Genomic DNA, 16549 nt, shown 5'->3' on the forward strand with positions numbered 1-16549 from the left:
ACTTCAATGTTCTTTGTTTTTATTGCTTTAGTATATAATCTAAACAGTGTCCTTGAGGTGGACCAACAGAGAACCTCAGCTCTTCATATAATAGATAGTTTTGTTCATAAAGGTTTACTTGGTGTGGAAAACTTACTCAGCCCCTGTTGATGGTCAAAAGCATTTGACATTGAGTCCCCGGTTGTTGGGTGGTTATAGGAAAGTTGCTTCACCAAAGATGGTTGTCACAACTATGGGTTGTAAATTGTATGTTCTTATTTTACACAATGGCAAAGTAAAAAAAGATTTTTGATTGCATGACCCAGAATTCTGATCAAAAAGATCAAGTAGAATGCTTAAGTTGTCATGTGGTATATTTTTTCTGCTGATTCATGCAAAGGTTATTTTATGTTAATATGATGAAGATAAAGTTAAAGGATGGTCATGGAAGTTTGAAACTTCCATGCTGTGGCAAAGTTTGACAGAAACAAAACTGAGTATTACACTCTTTCCTACTTTGAAACAAAGCATGCCAATGTCATTGCTAGACATCTGCAATTTAGGAAAAAAATGTTACCACATTTATAATATAATTTCCGGGTCCCAAATCTTGTCTTCTGTACACCTTTGTTGCAGTAAACAAAAAGGGGGTGGGAAACTGCTTTGAGCAGACCGACAGTACTGTCCAAAGCAGGGGTGCCCAACAGGTGGATCGCGATCTACCGGTAGATCGCAAAGGCAACGCGAGTAGATCGCAGAGCCCTGCCTTTCAAAATAAATTCTACCGCGCACAGGAGGTCCAAATACTGTTCCGCCATGACTGATGATCATTTGGAAGTCTGTTTGAGGCTGGCTACCAGCTACCAGCTGTCCGGACTATGCAACTTTGGCTGATTCCATTTAGTTTAAGATTTCATCGGAGTAAGGTAATGGCCAAAAATGTACAGAATTGTAATGTGCCATACATGTTCATGCAGTATAAAGTATACTTGGTATATAAATAAATATATGTTTAGCATTTTTATTGTTGGTAGATCATTTTGATTGGTCATTTTAAAAGTAGCTCGCAAGCCAAAAAAGTGTGGGCACCCCTGCTCTAAAGTATACTTTTATTATTGGCCATAAAACCCAGGAAGTATTCTACTCTTACCTTTTGTAAATAAACATGCCCGCAGGTAAAAGATATTCATGAAATTTGCTGTTACACAGATAGACCCATACACAAGGTTGGCTTTTCTGTTAGTATTCTTTGCAGTTTGAAAATGGTTGTTTCCATTTTTCATTGTTTTAAATGTTTGTATGTATGTATACGCTGTACGATTGGACACAGGAAGTACAATACTGTTAGAGACAAACAAAAGAAAAGATGAAGGTGAGTTTATGTATGCAGTGCTGGTCTTATTGTTGTTTTGACATTTTGATGTAACAGCCTGTGTAAATATTCAGAAGAAAATATGAATTGGTAGGTTCCCATCCGTTTCGGTGTAGTACAACCAAAGCCAGGCCACTGGACAGTATATCTGTGAATTTGCCCACTGTAAACATCATGATGGGTTCTCCTGTATATCATAGCCAGTTCTTGATTGTAGAGAATATGCCCTCCTCCTAGGTTGCAGTGTTAGGACCCAGAAGAATATTTTCTATACCCACACATTGTCAGCTAATTAAGAGGGGGAAATGGGTAACCCTATATGATGAGCTCTGACCTCATATAATATGGGCGACACAGGGTTGTGCTCAGGCGCTTGATGGAAAGCACGAAGGAGTAGCGGTATCTCTTCCCTGGCTTACATAGAAAAGTTGGTTATTTTGAGGTTGGGTTTGGTAAAATGACATTAAGGAAGATGATAAAAAAGAATGGGCAGTAGAAGAAAAGGTACAAATATATGAAGTCTTGTAAGGGGATTTTGTAAGTATATCTGTCAAGATGGTGGCAGATGTACTTTTATACTTTTTTGGGTTGGTTGTGTTCCCATTCTAAATTTTTTTTGTGCCAGTGGCATTAAGGAAATACTTGTGAAATGTTTTTTTTTTCTTTTTTTTTTAACTTTTAAAGTGTTTTTATCCTATTTATTTGCCTGATTTTCACATCTGTTCCTGAGATCCTTGCTAGGTGATAAAGGTTGATGTTGTAGTAGAGCTGGTAGATTAGCTAGTCTGCTTCTTACTTCCTCTTTTTTTTCTGTTGAATGCTGTGCAATGGCTGAGCTGAGACTGTACTGAGCATGCCCCAAGTCTGGCTGCACCCACACTGTGTCTGGAACGTGTGTTTGTGTGTGTGTGTGTGTGTGTGTGTGTGTGTGTGTGTAGCTGTGGAATAGGCCCAGAAGTCTTCAAGACCTAGGACAATGCAATCCAGACAGAAGCTACTTCAGAAATGGGACTGATGCGAAGTACACAAGCTATTGTAATGTATGTAATACACAAGAGCCATGTATTAATGTGTTTTCTCCTTCATTGTAAGATAGTGTTGTGTCTCTGCTGTTGGCCATAGTGATTGCTCACTGTTTTGGAACAAAATTGCATTAAAACCTCATTATTTTTTTGTCAGCCAAGATTAATATTGGATTGAGGCTGCTGTCTCAAGCAGATTCTGGTAATATAGTTATAGTAACACTCAATGGAAGCTGCACATCATGAGGTAACTTTGGGTCACACAGTTTTTTGAGGTGTCTGAAAAAAGTATTGTCTTTTTTCCCCACTGAATATTTCTTTATTTGAAACCTGCACTAGAAAAATGACATTTGCAAAGAACAGTGACAGTGTGCAGTAATTAACTTGTTGGGAATTCATGTTTTACAGGTTTGGTCATAGAATATTGAGGCTTGTTATAAGTTACTCCTCTTTGCATATAATCTTTTCAGTTTATACCTAATAAGTTGGAAGGAATCTGTTTATTTCCTCTGGAAAACACAAGTGGTCTTTTTATAGGTGCCTGCATCTGGATTTATAAAAATGACTCTAAACTGTCCAAGAATATATCAGCTTGAATCTAGATGGGGCAGACATTATGCTTTTGTTGTATTTATTGTCTCCCATGACCTCATCAGATACTTCTTTAACATTCTGACTTTTTTTTGGCCAATACTTGTAAACTGTGTTTACTATGTTACATATTTTCTTGATTAAACTTTCACTTATATTATTCAATAGCATAACAAGATTAAAGAGATGTTTCAGTGCAACAGAAAACCATCCTTAGACTAAAATATCAGAGTTTTAAGGAACTTGTATTAAAGAATATATTCATTTTTTTTTTACCATAACTGAGTTTAGGTTTACATTATTTGAACCACATTGTTTGGCATAGATAGTAAGGTAGGCATGTAGTAGAATGTGTGCAAGCTGGGCATGGGACATATTTCTTTTTTGTTTCTGTTTATTAGCAAATTTACAAGTAAGCAGTAGGCAGAGATTATTCTACCATTTGTTCAGTATTATTTATTGGTAAAAGTTGCACATGGCTTGATGCTCTCTTCAGGATCTTATTGCGGGCTGCTAATTGTTATATCTTTTTTCGTTCTGTCCATTGTATGGACAGGTAATAAAGAAACTTTGAATGTGGGAGGAAACAGGGAGTGCCTGGAGGAAACCCACATAAACAAGGACAACCTACATACTCCATGCAGATAGTGCACTGACAAAGGCCAGAGTGCTAACCACTGAGCCACCATGCTGCCCAATTCTATGAATCCATCACTGGAGTGCATGCAGACAAGAATTCTCTGCAGGAGGCTGGCATCACAGAGATTCAACATAAGATAAGATAGTAAAGAAATATTTTATTGAGAGAAAGGGCCTGTGTTATCACACAGAATGCCATTAGGGGTTCACATATTCTTTCAAACTTTTATAAACTTTTTGTGGGAAGGAATTAAGGGGCAGTGCATGTTTTGGTTACCAAAAATCTATCTTTCTGCTCCCAATGGACCAAATGATTTTCCCCAATAAAGTTACCCCACTGACAGCTCTACCTTCTGTTCTGTGCCTGTTGTAATGTTAAGACATTTAATGATTAGTCTCAGTGTATATTTGATCTAAATAATTTATTATAATTAACCTTATTTTTATTCTGTTACATAAGGGCTACACATTAGGGAATGTATAGCATACCCTGTATAGTCGGTTGATAAAAAACATTTTTACCCATTTCCTTGCTATGATCGATATCTAGCATGTACAAAAGTATTCTGCTACATTGTCTGCAGGTACCTTGAATTAGTGTTTTACCTATTTTATTATTTTGTTTTAGTTATAGGAAGGCCTAATGTGCAATCATTTTGTGCAGTAGGTCAAGGAATTATGTATGCAAAGCTGTTTGGATCACACTGCGTATGTCTGAGGATTCCTGCTCTCTCAGTACAATGAAACGTGTCATCTCAGATCTGTGTCCCCTGACAGATCCTTTTGGCCCAGAAGATTCCAGAACAAAGCTGAGTCCCTGGCTGTCCTTGTGAGCACTGTGGGATGGCTGCCGGTATGAAATGGTGCCCTAAGCTTGCTTTGTGTGTGATTCTCACTCTTTACCTATAGAGGGAGCTAGGTCATGTGACTCGGTTTATAAGCTTGTGGCCCAGGAAAGAGGAGAAAGGCAGAAAGGTTTGCTGGCAATCCCAGGCCTGTATATGTCTCCCACTCTCTGTGTATGGCTTCTGGGGCTGGTCAGAGGGAGTCGTATTGTTTGCTGGGTGCGAAGCATTACAGGTTGTCTTAGAGGCTACTATCAGTTCTCTGAGATGTCCCATGTCTCTCAGAGCCATCAAGGTTTTACAGGCATCATTAGCCCTGTTTGACTGCTGGGCGTCTTTTCTCAAATTGTTGTCTCCATGTATTGTTGTTCAGGGCTTTCTTTGTATTGAAGGACTGCTCTGCAGTGTCATTACACTGCAGACAGTTCTTTTTTCATAAACTGCCTATGGAGGCTTCTATATGAGTAAAATCCATGGACACATTGCATATTTAGCATGGTCAGCCTCCTAAACGTGTGCTATGGTTTTCTGAGTCTTCATTTTTAAGTTTTTATGTGCAGACTTTCTCTTTAAGGCTTTGTAAGACAATGTGATTGGGATCTTTGTGCATTTTGAGGTCTTTATGCAGGAAATATGATAATTAATTGCCCCTACTAATTTCATCATCATTGATCAAAATGTGATAAAACTCACAGCAGTTCAGTGTTGCTGTTTTCCTGTGTAGGCGTTTGTAAGAAGGTATTTGACTACGTTTATTCTCTTCATGTACTATGCCAGAGCTTGTGGGATTCTGTCTGCTTCTAAACTATACGTTGTATTCTAAAACACAAGCAAAATTTGCATTTGGAACAATACTTGTTTTAGTGAAGGAACTTTAAAAAAAAACAACATAGAATAGTTTGACACATAAATAATGAACAAAACCTAAATACTATGTGGTTCTGTTTATCAATGTGCACAATCCAATACAATGGTGCTTTTTCAGAAGAAAAAAGTTAGGTTTCCAGAAACAAGGTGTTGGTGCTTCTTACGTGTGATTTTCAAGATGACAGCGGTAAAATATTTATTAGCTCCACATGGAATTATGTAACTCCACATTTATCAAACATATAAAGGATAAATTGCTTTTATGTTTTTTTGGAGCTGTCATTGTTCTAGTAGATCCAAGAAGTAAAAAAGCAGAATGGTAGCCCAGTAGCTAGAACTCTTGTCTTTGCATTACTGGGTCCCTGATTTATATCTCAGTCAGGGTGCTTTCTGCATGGAGTTTGCATGTTTTGCCCTTCGTGTTTGTGTGGGTTTCCAGTGGGCACTTTGGTTTTCTCCCACATCCACAAAAACATTCAGGTAGGTTCTGTGCCCCCCCACCTTAAAATTGTCCTTAGACTATCACCTGACTATCACTTAAAGTAAGGACATTCGAATATAAACTCCTCTAAAGGACAGTACCTGCATAGAATGTTGGTGCTATATAAATACAAGATAATGCAAATCCAAGTCATCTACCTAGAGCAGGGGTCGGCAAACTCCGGCCTTTAGGCCAGATACTGCCTAGCTGGTAGTTTATTCCAGTCTAACACCCCCTGGTTGATCTGGCCTAATGCCAGCCGGCAACTCGCGGCTTTAGAGCCGCGGGTTGCCGATGGATCACCCAGGGGGTATAAGAACTATTAGAGCTCCGATGCCGCCCCCTTGCAGTTGCCCCCCTATTTGCTGCGGCCAGCGTTGATACTTCCGCTGCCGCACCCGGCTGAAAAAAATTTCTGGGGAGAACACTGCTACCCATCAGCCTTTATCTGCATTATGTGAAGACATAGCAGGGACACAATAGCTAGCATTGTATGGAAGGTATCCTAGAAAGCTCTTCCTACACACAATTATCTTATTAAAGTTGTCATTTGTTTCTAAGCCTGGCCAGCCACAGCGGTATTATTAATAAACAGTATTTATAAAGCACTAACATACTACGCAGCGCTGTACTTTAAATAGGGGTTGCAAATGACAGACAGATACAGACAGCGACACCAGAGGAGGGAGAGAATTGGCCGTTCTTCGGTGTGGAAAGCTTTTCTTGCTTTCCTGTGATGTATTATTGGAATTGTTGGTAGAAACCATTCTAAATTATCTCCCTTCACTGGCCTGACTATTCACCTGGATAACAAAGAAACAAAACACAGACATTTGTCTGTAGGGACCTTGGGCACTGCTCATAAGTTTTGAGGATTCAGAGGCAGTGCCATTGAGGCCACAAACATCGCTGGCACTTTTTTTTTTTTTTTTTTAACCAAGCTACGTACACGTGCAATAATTGTTTTTATATTTATGTTTTATATATAATTATTTTAGTGTATAGTGTGTGTTTGTGTGCATATATATGTATATGGATGTGTGTGTGTATGTATGTGTGTGTGTGTGTGTATATATATATATATATATATATATATATATATATATATATATATATATATATATATATAGCACACATTCAAGCACTAAGTAAGCTTTATAGCTTTGTTTCCTTTTGTTTTATTTTGTTTGCATTATTTAAATACTGTTTCATTTGTTTTATTTGTATTTTTCCAATGTGTTACACTGAGCTGTGCCTCTAATATGAGGAAATATCATGTCTATCAGGAACTCTCAAGCTGTATCTCTGCCATTTAGTAGTTACATAGTTACCTAGGTTGAAATCCATCCAGATGCACAGATGTCAGACTCCAGTAGTTTTGTATCAGTGAAGGACACCACCACTCCTGTCCCCCAGAATGATCAGCTCTATACCATGCTACAATTTACAGACTTCTGAGGTTGGCTGGCTATAAAAAAAATCTTACCTTCTTCTTATCCCAAAATATGTGTACATTCAGTAATATATTTGGAATGAAACAAGAGACGATTTAATGCACAATTTGAAGGTTAGAAATGTGTTTATACCTTTTCAACATTTTGGCATAAACTACTAAGGCATTTTCCAGTTGTTCTAGTGAGCAATGTTTGAGGCAGCAGTAGGTGTCTGCATGCAGGGTTTTTGTGTCCTCTCAGATCTAGTAAATCAGGTGAGCCCAGAAGATTCCAGAACAAAGCTGAGTCCCTGGCTGTCCTTGTGAGCACTGTGGGATGGCTGCCGGTATGAAATGGTGCCCTAAGCTTGCTTTGTGTGTGATTCTCACTCTTTACCTATAGAGGGAGCTAGGTCATGTGACTCCATTTAGAAGCTTTGGACCAAGGAAGAGGAGAAAGGCAGAGAGGTTTGCTGGCAATCCCAGGCCTGTATATGTCTCTGTGTGTTTTGTCTTCTGGTGCTGATCAGAGGGGAGCCTTCATGTATGTTGGATGCTGAACACCACAGCTTGGCCTAAGTAGAGCTACTGTCACTTCTTCTCTTGTTCTGTGTGTCTCTAGAGCTGAGCCTTCTTTGTCTGAGTCCACAGGTCTCATCAGCCCTGTGAGTGTTTGACACCAGTGCCAAACTGCACAGGAAATCCTTGCTCAGATTATGTTCTCCATACTCTGCTATGTATAGACATGTGTCTGTGTGTTAGGCTTTCCTAGAATAAGGCTGTCTCCTCATGAGCTGTCTGCAGAGGTGTCCCTCTAGGTGAAATCCACACATGCACCTCATTTTTGGCATTTTCAACTTCTTCTTTCAAAGCTTTTTTGTATGTAGGTGAATGTATCTCCCAGTTTTGTTTTGTTTTTTTCTTTTAACAATGTGTCTTTTTTGTTTTTTATTTGATCAGATCTAGACTAGGTCAAAATTCACACAGCAGTTTATTATTTGCAGCTTTGCTGTGATAGCATTTTTAGGGGAAGAAAGTTGACTGTATGAGACTTATATGTCATGATGTATTATGCTGGAAGTGTTTGCAGAATTCTTCCCTATGTATCTAGGATTGGGGTTCTGCTGGGTTGGACTTTATAGGTCATTAATCTTTATTAAGTTTTTTATTTAGTTGTTAAATGATTTGAGGTCCTGTACCAAGCCAAGATGAGTTATATCGGTTAGTCTCATGATTAGTATGGTTTTTGTCCTTTAGATACCCATGAACAAAGGAAAGATCTTTGTTCACAAATACATTTGCTTCAAATAAAGGGTGTCATTTGTTAAACTGAACCTCTTAGATAATCAGTCCAGTCAATCCATATTCACCAAATCAGTTTTCTTTTTTAAAAAAAAAGAATTATGAACAAAATGTATGTGCCCATATTCTTCCAATTATAATAAAATTGGTTTTGTGCGTGCATCAATCAAAAAGCATTCTGTTAGTTGGGTGACAACTGTATTTTATAAATAATTTCACCTGTCCCTAAATTTTTTTGCTTTTACACATTCTAAGTCATAGTTATCTCAGTGGGGTTTCCAGCAAATGTGCACCTAATTGTAATTCATTAAAAGACTGTTTTATATAGAGCTAAAGAAATATTTAGTCTCAACCATTCCTTGGCAATTTCACATCCAGTTGCTATGGAACGTTTTTGGATGCTTTGTTTATTGAAATATATTAGAATCTGCAGTGAAGTTCATTGGGGGTTGCCTGGTTTTAGTTGCAGACATTGGCCATTGTATGGGAATCTGCCCCCTTGTAGAGGAATATTGCCTGTTACAGAGATGTAGACACCAGTCAGTTTGAATTGTATATTTTTATATTTGCAAAATTAGGGCACAAGTCTTCCTCTAGCAGTTTCCATGTCATTTCATTTATCCCTCAACCTCCCCCTTTCTATACCTTCCATAATAACAAGTGTTATTATTAACAAGTGGGAAGGATCTGTCATTGAAGCAGGAGAAGCCTTAACTGCTGATGAGGCTTTTACTGGGTGCAGTGTGGAAGCTATTGGTGTGACAGACAGAAGAAGTTCAGAATCTGGAGAACCTTCAATTAATAGATTACAAACACTATGTCTAAAAGGGAGATGCACAGGTTATGGTGCATAGGGGGGATATATAAATGGTTACCCGTTTTTTTTTTTTTTTTTTTGCTGCAGTAGTATGTCCAACATCTGTGCTGCTTTCAGTCTGTAAAGGAAAGGTTGGTGATCCAATTTGAACAAAGATGACATTAGAAAATAAACAATATAAATTAGATGGTTGCTCACTAAAGCACAGCATGTTATTTCCCTTCCTTGGTAATTTCTAGCTCTGTATCATCATATAAGTGTGGTTTGTATTATTATATGATCGATTGGTTTATTGAAATTATTTAATAAATTAATTATTGATGAAGATCATTGATAAAGATTTAAAGTTAAAACTGCAATATTTAACTAAAGAAAACATGTTTTTATGACCGCACTGTTCTGGTAAGTTTATAGATTATTCCTTGTGACTGTTTCTCAAAGGTTCTATGTAAATCAATTGAATGTTTGGTGTGAAAGCCATATTAGTCCCTCGAGCCTGTCTTTCCACAAACACCTCCCACCCAAAAAAAGAAAAACAGCAGTTTTGATTTTTTTTTGTCAAGATGGGCATGTTATCTTGTTTTTTTAAAGCTTGCTTGTAGATCAGTGACTTGCTCCTGACATTTTATAATAATTTGCATTGTTTGTTAATTTTGTTACAACATTCACATCTGTGTACGGCCCTTTTAGCCCCTATTTAATTTACAGTGCCGCCTAATATGTTGGTCCTATATATATCCTGTTTAATAATAATATTCAATCTGCTAGCGAATCGTTTCTGAATGCACAGCTACCGACCAACTACATTCAGACATTTCTGATGCTCTCTGTAATCTTCCTTTCTTTTAAGAAATCTCCTCACAATTGGTGCTTTTAAAATGAATATCTGTGGTTGTTTTTTGGTAACATCTCCTCTTGTTTGCTATCTGTTCTGTGGAAGCCAAGTCTTGAAACATTTTACTGTGTGGTCTCCAGATTTCTGGAGGGACTGAGGGTCCAAATCTTGGCCAGGGTTACACATGAGGAAGAGTTAAATTTGTTCTGTTTATTAAAGGTTACTAGATTTATTTCCAATCTGCTGATAACCTCTCAAAGTGACCATGGACATCAGATGAATAATGTCATATTGTGCATGCACATACTTTTCAGGAGAGAGATGTCAGATTAAACAAGGGAAGGTTTGTCTGCTAAGCTCTTTTATTGTGTAGGTGCGACGACAAATGACATATTATTCATATTGTTTATGGAGGCAATGGTTACAATAATCTTCAGAGCCTGTAGGTGTTAAATACATGACAGATCTGTTCTTCTTTATCTTCCTGTTTTATTATCTGTTATTAGTTAGGTTTCTCAGTCTTTCCTGAAGGTGAAAGATGGGAGGAGGACAGGGTACTGTGCAGCTGCAGTGATTATTACATGGGGTTCTTCTTGAAGAAGACCATATGAGGTGAGCTGGAGCTGTGAGATGGCTGCTGATCCCAGCTCTGTGAAATGGATTCCATGCTCCGTGTCTGACCAGTAGAGGGAGCTCCGTCATTCACTGTGCACAACTCAAAATGTCTGATGTGTCTAGCAGGCCATAAGACTTGCACAAACAGTGCTGTCTGTCATCCATCTTGCTCAGTCTCTTTGTGTTTGTATTCTTGCAGGCTCTAGCAGGAAGGAGTAGGAGGAGGGGGGGCCAGAAAACATGGACGCTATACCAAGTCTGGAGTCAAGTCTGTGCTTATTACAATTCATCCTGAGGGCTCTGACATCAATGGACACATGTTCACACTAAATCCTGCTTTATGTATGGATTTCAGTACATGAGCTAGTTTGGTTTTTGTAATAATAATAATAAAAATACCCCAACTGACCTGAAAGATCACCACCTCTGTATTACCTTTTCTTGAGAGATTTAGAGGAGCGGTGAGTTAAAACAATAAATATATTTGTAATATTCATTCTTTGATCTTTCTATTAAATGAAGATTTATTTTTCTGGTCTCCAAATGTAAATTGACTCCCTCTAGCCTGTTGGTGTATAATTACCATGAATGCCGGACAGTTTGGCATTGTAACCACAACCTAAATGCCGGAGGATGCCGTTTGTGATTTTTCTTCCCTTACATTATAAACCGGTCAGGCAAGATACAAAGTAAACATTCTAAAAACTTACTTTAATATGGTTATGACTATAAAGTTTGTGATGTGAAAGTTTTCAGTCTCGGAAATCTGAGAATGTGGAGGAACAACAGGATTTGGCAACAACGCCTCAGTTTATATTTTCCACAAAGCTATCACATTGATATTTTCATATTTATATTATTCAGCTTTTTACCTCCTTTCAGTATTATCAAATTACAATTGTCTGTACATTCCTCAGGGTTTTTTCTTCTGTGTTCTCAAGGAGGTCTCCTCCTCAAGGGTGTTAAGCCAAATAATTAATTTTCCCCAAGAGTCTTCTCCTAATGGCTCTGTATGTTAGCCTGTTTCTTTCTTCCTTCCCCTGCTATAAGGGAAGATTTACCTGCCCCAGTCTACACAAGTAGCCTTTTGATGGTGTATGCTTTGTACAAACATCTTAAACATTAGATGTTCAGTGTGTATTCTCAGCTATTTATGTTTCAGGTTTGTTTTAGTACCATACCTGTTTCTAGACTGCTTCACCTTTGTCATAATTGTAATTGAGGGTTTTGTATCCCAGGAGATTTATTAATAAAAATTCACAGCCACAGTGTAGATCGGGCAGCAGATGATTTTGTTGGAAATCGAGGTCTGTATTGCTGCACTGGCAATGTGTCAGAAGCTTTACTGCAAAATAACATTTGTAATCCGCTGGTCATGGGCAATAATTAGACACTTAGATAAACGAGGCCTGAGAAAGTAAATATTACACATTAGATTGTGAACCTCTAGACCTGTGTTTAACCTGATAGAATAGCTTTGGGTTGAGGCAAATGACAGATTTGGTAATAAAGGTTTCCAAATCCATCATCTGGTATTTAAAAAGCACTGGAATCCTCTTCATTTGATCCTTTAGCAGCGGTTATGTATCAGGTTTAATGACAATATTCTGAGCTATAGACAATATAGATGGACGTGCTGTTTGCAGCATTTCTTTGTTCATCAGTTTTCCAGGGTTTCTATTGCTATAGATAGAGGTAGACATGATAATAAATATACACAGGCATGTAACGTATACTAAATATAACACACGTTAAACAAAGCAAAACTCTGAATTAGGAAAGTGTGTCAATCTAAAAAGCTGTCTGAGTCTTCTTGTTGCTGTTTGGAGAAGTCATTGTATGGCAGGTTTTATTAGCTGATTGTGTGATGGTCATCATTGTGTAAACATTGCACAAGAGAAATGGCAGTGTGTTAGTTGAGCATGCTCAGGAGAAGCCTGTAGGGGGAGGTGGCTGATGATCATTGCAATCCTAAGGAATAAAGGAAAGAAAAAGGCCAGGCATGAATTTAATGACAGAGCAGAAAACTTCAGAGCCTGCCTGATTAGGCCGAAGCCTGTGTGTTCACATTTGGGGACACCGGGGCTCTCTGCTTGCTGCATCCTTTTGGAGAAGGCTTCTAGGCCTATCTAGAAAACCGTTTTGAAAGGCCAAGACTGTTTGATCCTAGCTCCTGATTGTTGTGGGCCAACATGTAAGTGTGGTGTGTTTTGTGTGGAATTGAGCAATTATTTGACATAATCATCTGCTTTTATTGTGCCCGAACTTTCTTGCAGATGGCTGGAGACAGGAGAGGAGACCAAGTTCTGTAGCATAATCTGCATTTCATGTTATACATGAAGCTTTCTAGATGGATCAGGACCTGGTTCCCTGAGGTGTTTGCTGTGTCTCTGACATCTATTTCACAACTTACAATGCAGATATTTTATTTTCAATCAGTGTTTGTGTGGTATAGCATACCATAGAAGATTTGGCTACTAAGCCTAAAATATACAAACATTACTAAGCTATCGTAAAATAGGCGAATGAACTTTGGTGACAATTGCTTTAAGAACATGTAGGCCAGTTTTTCCCCTTGCCCATTTGTGACAAGTATGTGTAGCAATTGGTAAATTTATTGCGCAGTTTCCATAAGACTTTTTACTTTATACAAATCATTGAATGTAAAAGACACAACACATTTAGCAATAAAACTATAACCACCTCAACAACAGCATACTGATAATCCAGCTGTGTAAGTAATTCATTTTTTGCCTCCTTGAGGCTACCACATAACACTAGTTTCAAAACTAATATGGCCTTAGTCTTTTGGCAAATGTTTTATTCAAGGAAAGATCCTGGTGACACATTTACAGATGCCACAGACAACAGTAGAATTGTAATAGAGGTTCTAACTTTACCTCACTTTATTTGGATTTCCTTTAACTTTTAAAGTTTTAAAATTTAACTTTTAAAGATTTTGTGTTCTTGTCAACTAAGTTCCTTGTACTCCGGGGCTTGGAGCAACGCACAATAGAGGTATTGCACACATTTGTTTTACTGGCTGCACATTAACATTTAATATGACCCACACCTATCTGTAGAACCGGGAAACCATTTTTGCAGCGATTCGACGGGCTAGACAGTATCTGGCCGACCTCTGGCCAAGGCGATCAAGAATGAATGGGAGCGCAGAGCCTCCCGGAATACCTACACCACGCATTCCGGGAGGCTCTGGGCTGCTTCTTCGGGCATGTGCAGAAGGAGCTTTTTCATCATCAGGGAAAAATGGCAGATTTCACGCATGGGCAATGAGATTGGCAAGTTTTTTCGCAGGAAGAAAACAAAAGAAGAGAGGAGAAGAAGGCTCCCTCTGCGCCGGGCCAAAGACAAATACTGGGACAACGCGGGACCTAATGTAAGAAACCTTACGATGAATAGACTGATCTGCAGGATTGAAGGTGTGATTTTTTTGGTTTTGGGTTTACTTCCCCTTTTACAGAATACCCTAATTTATCAATTCTCGATAATTATTGTTAGATGGGCTCTGTAGCTGTCTGCCTAGTTTCTTGGTATGAGTGTTTTCAGATAGATCCATACTTTACTATATAAGTGTCATTGGATCAGATTTGGAGCTGATTCTTCATTTCCATAGTGTGTGTTGTCTTTGATATCACAGCATTAATGGTTGTCAGGACAGTTCTCTAACTAATCCTATATGAGAGTTTCCAGGTACATATTTAAATAGCTAACCAGACTGAAAAAGACATCAAAACATCTATCAAGTTCTTCAGCCCTTCTAGTTTGTTTTTAAATCCTCGGTATTTCCTGCTGTGGTTTTTGTAGCTTGTGATAATGAACCTGGAAGATTTTATTCTTTGCATTAGTATTGGCTTTTTGGTTTAGTTGTAGGATTCTGTGGGTTAAATTGTGCTCTGAATAAAGCAATGCATGCTAGCAGCTTACACTGTCTAGCATTGTCTTCATGTGACTTCCTCTACATATTGTTACAGAGCACCAGGCAGCTCTGGAGGGAAGGCTCCATGCTTGCAATTTGTATTTGGTGTTCCTACTTCCCTCCAGTTCAAGATTTAGTTCGACAAGGCCACCTCTTTCCTGCTTTTTGCCTATGGAAGTTGTTTGTGAGCTTTGAGCTATAGCCAGCAAGTACAGAAGGTCGCAAGGTTCAGTGGGAGGAAGGTAGTGAGGACTCTAATTGTGAAAGCAGTGTCCTGCAGTTGGCTTTTGTTGAGTTTGAGCTGTCAGCAGACATATTTGTTGGGTGGGGGCTGGAGGGACCCACAAAGCAATTTATGCTGGCCCTTTGGATAGAAATGACTGTAGCATGTTTGCTTTTGAGGGGGAGGGGGGGGGGGGGGTGTTCAAAGTCCTACTTTACAAAATGAGATTAGGGCAGTTTTTCTTATCTGTGCTGTAGTCGGATGCCACAATATGTTGAGGAAGGCTGGGTAATTTTTGTACAGACTATGATATTTGAATATGCAAATGATGTTCCTGTTCAGGGTGTAAACCTATAAACTTATTTAGAGACTGCAATTGATGGCATTTTTATCTTGCATAGATAAATATCCAGGTTTCCTTGTTTAACATGTATTGGGGCATCAGTGTTTCAAATATGGATTTTTTTTTCTATTTCTTCCAGGTCTCAGAAGTAGAAGTGGTTTCTGTCCAAAGTAAATGTTGGAAGGGTTGTACATCGGTTAGGTAGGGGTGCCATGGCTGGATGTCATGGAAGTTAGGATAGAGGGGGTTATATATAGCCAGCCGTGTGTGTCAAATCCTGAATCAGTTTTATAAGGTTTGTAATTTTAATCACAGTTTATAGGAATATTGTCATTTTAATCTCTTGGACAAGACACAAAGTTGCAGAAAATATTTAAATAGTTGCATCCTTATACAAAACATGAAGAATGGAGAAATATAATCATTAAGGTTACTGTAAATCATGTTTTATTTTACCTCAACCCACTATAAAAAAATACCTAATTTTTTATACCACTGATTAGGGAGTAACAACTTAAAAATAACGTACCTTATCAAACAGGTAAAGAAATAGTCACAGAGACCATTTTATATGGTTAAAATATAATGTTCTTTTATTTTGTCTTAAACATACCTAAAAAAATCTTCGTAAATATAAAAAACACCCGTTGATCCTGCCTGGAATCCATTGAGCTTGTTACCTGTGTTCCCCACTTGTATAGGCCCTGACTGGTTCATCTCTGTGAACACTTCTCTATTAGTTGGAGATGAGAAAAATGTGTTCTGTAGACCAGATTGGAACTCTTTCCTTCCAAAATAAAAGAAGCTGCAATATTCTTCAGAAATGCTAGTTGACTGTCTGTATTTTGATATAGCACTTGGTGTCAATTCTCTGGAACAAGTATAGTTACCACTAAAGTCAGTATTTTAGAACAAATTGACCCTAAAGCATCTTCACAACAGCCGAGAGATCTGACCTGATCATAGGGGTCAGCATTGGAAGCCTTCATATGTCCGTATTACATGTTTCTTCTAGTGTAAGTTAGAGGCAAGATCAATGCTTCTTTTAGGTCGGAGAGTTGTTTAGAATATTAGGAAAGACGTCAGCAATGGCATCTTCTGTATTTTATTATTGCATGAGTTTGTTGTGAGATCTTGTGCCTGACCTAAAGGGCTGAACAGGAACTAATATTTTGGGTGGGGCTTTTGTAATTCAATATTCTCATACCACTGACAGGTCAAGTTTAAAGGGTCGGTGAATGAGCAACTT

The 16549-nt window shown here is 38.3% G+C and overlaps 1 protein-coding gene across 8 annotated transcripts in view; it reads left to right on the plus strand.

The window, feature by feature from the left end:
* The window catches only part of EHMT1 (euchromatic histone lysine methyltransferase 1), a 74713-nt gene that overhangs the window by 12802 nt on the left and 45362 nt on the right, over nucleotides 1-16549 (plus strand). Inside the window, exon 1 of one of the 8 annotated variants that reach the window (XM_072430637.1) lies at nucleotides 2243-2391. The exons of 6 other annotated variants lie outside the window; for them this stretch is intronic. The gene's annotated coding sequence lies outside the window, so the exon portion shown is untranslated. Of the gene's footprint in view, nucleotides 1-2242; nucleotides 2392-9060; nucleotides 12992-16549 lie in introns of those variants that run through there. One more of the 8 variants, XM_072430640.1, reaches the window with a different exon arrangement.

The sequence above is a fragment of the Pyxicephalus adspersus genome, chromosome Z (assembly GCF_032062135.1).
Source record: "Pyxicephalus adspersus chromosome Z, UCB_Pads_2.0, whole genome shotgun sequence".
NCBI lineage: Eukaryota > Metazoa > Chordata > Amphibia > Anura > Pyxicephalidae > Pyxicephalus > Pyxicephalus adspersus.